This window comes from Myotis lucifugus, unplaced genomic scaffold (assembly GCF_000147115.1).
Source record: "Myotis lucifugus unplaced genomic scaffold, Myoluc2.0 scaffold_53, whole genome shotgun sequence".
Lineage (NCBI taxonomy): Eukaryota > Metazoa > Chordata > Mammalia > Chiroptera > Vespertilionidae > Myotis > Myotis lucifugus.
In genome coordinates this window covers 3,822,165-3,826,727 of record NW_005871101.1, presented here as the reverse complement: position 1 = coordinate 3,826,727, position 4,563 = coordinate 3,822,165, and the positions used below count along the sequence as shown (strand labels likewise).

Sequence of the window (4,563 nt, the reverse complement as noted above, 5' to 3'; positions counted from 1 at the left end):
CTGGAATCAAACCAGCAATCTGTAGGTGCATGGGATAACACCTGACCCACACCAGCCAGGGAGTAATTTTTTTCTTTATTTTTCCTCATTGTTATATTCTTCCACTCTTAAAACGTTGATGCTAGTTTGACTGTCATACCGCCGGCTTACAATCTTTTTCTTTTTTTATGTTGTTTGTGGGTTGTTGCTCACAAATTTTTCTAAGATCTGTTCCTTTATAATAAACCAAGACATAGAGAGGCATTCCTCTACTCTTGTGCCTCCTTTTCCACCAGGGAGGCCAACTCCCATCTCTAGTGCTTATAATTGGTGAGTGCCTAAGGCAGGAAGATAAATATAACTCTGGTCACTGGAAGCTTTCCTTCGGTGGCCCTATCTCCCAGGTCGTCTGTTTAAAAACTGCCTGTATAGCTCCCCTGGGAACCCTTTTTGTCAACGACTGGGAAAAACTGATTCTAAGTGATCCAGTGAACCATCTTTCCCTGAAGCTAACCTCTGTTTAGTTGCCTGTTTTTGATAATTAGCTCTAATTTGGCCCAGCTCTCTAGAATTTTGAGAGCAATATTCCAATATTCAATATTTTGTTTTAAATCTCATAGCCTGCCCTGGCTAGTGTGGCTCAGTTGGTTGGAGCATCATTCCATATTCCGAAAAGTTGTGGGTTGGGGTCCCACTCAGGGCACATACCTGGGTTTTGGGTTCGTATGTGGGAGGAAGCCAATGGATTCTCTCTCTCTCTCCCCTCCTTTCTCCCTCCCTGGGTCCCCCTCCCTGTCCCCGCTTCCCTTCTCTCTAATATCAATGAAATCAATGGGCATATTCTTGGGCAAGGATTAAAACAAACAAACAAAAACCCACATAGTCTCTTTTGTTCCATCTAACTCGAAAAGATCTAAATCTCAGATGCTTAATTATATTGAATGGTGGTTCTCAAATGTTACTGTGTATGAGTATCACCTGGGCTATTGGTTAATGGTGATCCCTGGCTCCATATTCAGAGATTCTCATTAGGTGAGGTCAAAGTAGTCCCACGCATCTGAATGTTTATCAAGTGTCCCAGGGTGATTCTGCTATTGGCAATCCAACCTTGGAGAAATGCTATTTTTAACCAGGATTCTCAAGCTTTAATATGTATCCAAATCTCCTAGGTATCTTGTTACAATGCAGATTCTGGTTTAGCAGTATTCTCTTATTCTTCCTCAGATAAACCTTTCTACCTCCTCCTTTCTCTTCTTTCTTTGGTCCACTCTTCATTCTACTTTCCAGTAAGAAAATAACCCTATACCTGACACTTCTCAGTCTGGAGAGAAGAAAGTCAATAATTTGAAAGAAAATTAGGCATATGAAGGAACCTGCTTTGGCCCTGACGCCACCAACTATTTTTCTGAAGCTCCACTAACTTCCTCTATCTTTTTCCTTACCAGCTTTTCCTTCAGAGCTAATATTTTATTAATCCAATCAACAAATATTGCTTGAGTTCTTCCCATGGGCCAGGGACAATAAATTCTTCCTCTGGGAAATTAGAAAAAGAGGCAAAAACCCAAGCAAACCAATAAGCCTAATGCATGAGTAAATCATATAGCATGCTAGGTGATAAATGCTACAGAAAAAATACATAGCAGAATAATGGGGACTTGGAGGTGCTGGGAGTAGAGGGTATTTTGCAGAATAAATAGGGTAATTAGGGTTTGCTCCACTTAATATATAACAGTGGATTTCTTACTCAATAAAAACTTTAAAATAGATAGCAATATTCAATACCTTCCTATGTTCTGCTTACATGGAATTTTCACACACAAAAAAACTACTTTTAAAGTAAATACTATTGCTATTATATCCTTTTTTATAGATGAGGCTAGCTTTGCTAGAATGTGGGCAACTTTCCTAAGATCACGGATGCAGGAGGTAGCAGAACCTCATCCACCCCTACAGAGAAAGCCTTGCCCTTAACTATGGTGTAATACTGCATTTCTAACTGAGTTTAATGGCATTACAACTAAATTGCTGTTTCATCATGTTTCATAGGTAATACAGCACAGTGATTGTAAAAGAAAAGAATTGTTCCAGACACTTGCTAAAAATAGCAAGGAAGATTTTATTCAAGACGATTGCAGTAGGTTAGAGAGATTGAACCCAACTCTGAATACAGCAAAGACAGCTGGGGTTTTACAGCCAATGAGCAGAGTCAGGGAGTCAATGGATGAAAAATTACTAAGAGGAATTTGATTAGATATCAAGGGTAGGGGATTCTTGTTAAACTGGCTTAACAGAATTCTTGCAAAAGACAAGCCAAGGACTTAGATGTTAAGGGTGGATGGATTCTTTATAAACTGGCTTAACAGAATTATTTGTTAAAACTGGATTCAACCGCCCTGGCTGGCTGGTATGACTCATTTGGTTGGGCGTTGTCCCATGCACTGAAGGGTTGGGGTTCGATTCCTAGTCAGGGCACCTGGCAGGGTTGCTGGCTCTATCCCTGGTAGGGAGCATGCAGGAGGCAGCCAATTGATGTTTCCCTCTCACATCCCCCCCCCTCTCTAAAAATCAATAAAAAACACACAACAAAAGAAACTGGACTCAACAGGACAGGGGCCAGGTTGAGACCTACTTGGAAAGAAGGCTCAGATGAGCCCGACTAAAGTTTGCTCAAGGAAGGAGTTCTTGTCATGGTCAACACAGTGTACCCTGGCACTGGCCTGCTGGATATGATATCTGGATCCCACTTAACAGCTGAATGACCCTGGGAAGGTCATTTCAGCTTTTGCTGCCTCAGTTCCCCATGCATTCTTAGCTTGTATGTTTGTTGTAATGATAGTAATATTTAGCAACATTTATTTATTGAGTGACCACCATGTATTTGTTTAGACACTCTCCTTATATTGACAGTAACTGGTACAACAACCATGTAAGATAGATATTGTTATCTTCATTTTATAGTTGAAGAAAATGAGCCTCATATAACCTATTTAAAGATTCAAAACAAACAAGTGGAAAGGACTACATTGCCCTGCTGGCTCATTCCTCACTATTTATAACAAGCTCAAGTCTTTTCAATCTTACAAAACTCTTCCTCAACCCTATGACTTACTTTAGATATGATGTAACCCACTCTTTCTCTCCAAGACATCATTTTGATAAGACTCATTGACAACTTCTGCTATAATTTTGGGAAGGTTCCTCTGAAGGAAAATAACTTAAACTTACAAGTATAAAATTAGGTAAGATGTCACAGCAGGTATCCCAGAAGCTTAAACTTGACTAACCTTTTGGCAAATCTACCCCAGCAGGCACCCCAAGATTTTAGCGTGTTATCTGTGGACCACACTTTGTATAAACAATACTGTCCTAGTATACTCCTACCTTTTTTTTAACAAAAGTACAAAGTATGGAAAAATTAGTGTGTTTGAATGATTTCAGAGTAGAGAAAGGTTCACACTAGCAGGTTGAGTGTGTAGCACCTTTGAACAGAGATATTCAGAGTGTGGTCACGTGGCAGTCCAGGTTCCGACTGCCCAAGAACGATCTGTGATTGAGGGTGTGCTGATCACAGGACAGTGCGGTCTTTTGGGTTTTCTCTGCATGTAGAAAGTGCCACAGAAAACAAAGAGTGGGAAAGCCGTTCACTGAATTTATGGCTGGTGGTTAGAAGATCGGAGAAATGTTGAGACAGAGGAGAAAGAGCCTGGGGGGATGAGGAGGTCAGTCAGATGGACAGTCCGAAGGCGCTGACGATGCAGTACATGGTCTTGTTCTCCCATCGCACGGTGCAGCTCCCGTCAGTAGAGCTGTCCCAGAAGCAAGAACTCGCCGTGTGTAGTCCTGCTCCGTTCTTCTGCATAATTATACAGGTCACACTGTATTTGAATGGTTTTCCCAGCTTGGTGAGTTGGCTTAAAGTTTGTTCTACGACATTTGTGGTCCACTGATTGACTTGGCTGTGCTGATAGGCGTTGCCACCGATGGCACTTTCTATAGCCTCTTTCACAATGTTGCTCACTTCGTCAACAGCAAAAGTGGTCTCTTCCGCACTCTGGTAGTCTTCCATCCCTACCTTTTGTTATTGTTGTTAGACTTCCTCCTGCTGGAATGCAATGCATCTACAAATTGGATTTCTCTTTACAATCTTATCTGTAAGTTAATTATTTAGAGGAGGCCCTTCATGTTGATTAGAATTATGGATATTTTAGGGGATGGATTGATTCCTGATAGTAAATGTAAAACTTGTAAACTTCAGAAATGTCTTTGATATAGTCCTTATTGTTTCTTTTTGTGTTACATATTTATAGTTTCTTTCCCGAAAGCCTCACGAGATCGAAAAAGGGAATTGGGTTAAATATACTGGACCTTCTTTGAGACTCCTTATGGATGAAATGAATATCTCACCAGATTGGTCCAAGAATCAAATGAGGCATTGTAGGAGTGCCTGACAAGGGGGCTGCAGAGATTCTTGTAAATATTTCTTTTCTCCCTAATACCCCACAGCACAATTATTCCAGACTTGACTAATATAGGACTAACCTAGGTCTTGTCTTTTTCCCTCCTGACCTCCCCCCACTTTCTCTA

General features: G+C 40.9%; 1 pseudogene across 1 annotated transcript; it reads right to left on the bottom strand.

The window, feature by feature from the left end:
* Positions 1–3,654: 3,654 nt before the first annotated feature.
* Positions 3,655–4,046, bottom strand: LOC102426902 (annotated as a pseudogene). Its single transcript, XR_001348233.2, has one exon. The product of XR_001348233.2 is annotated as a dynein light chain Tctex-type 1 pseudogene (transcript).
* Between the last annotated feature and the right edge of the window lie 517 nt (positions 4,047–4,563).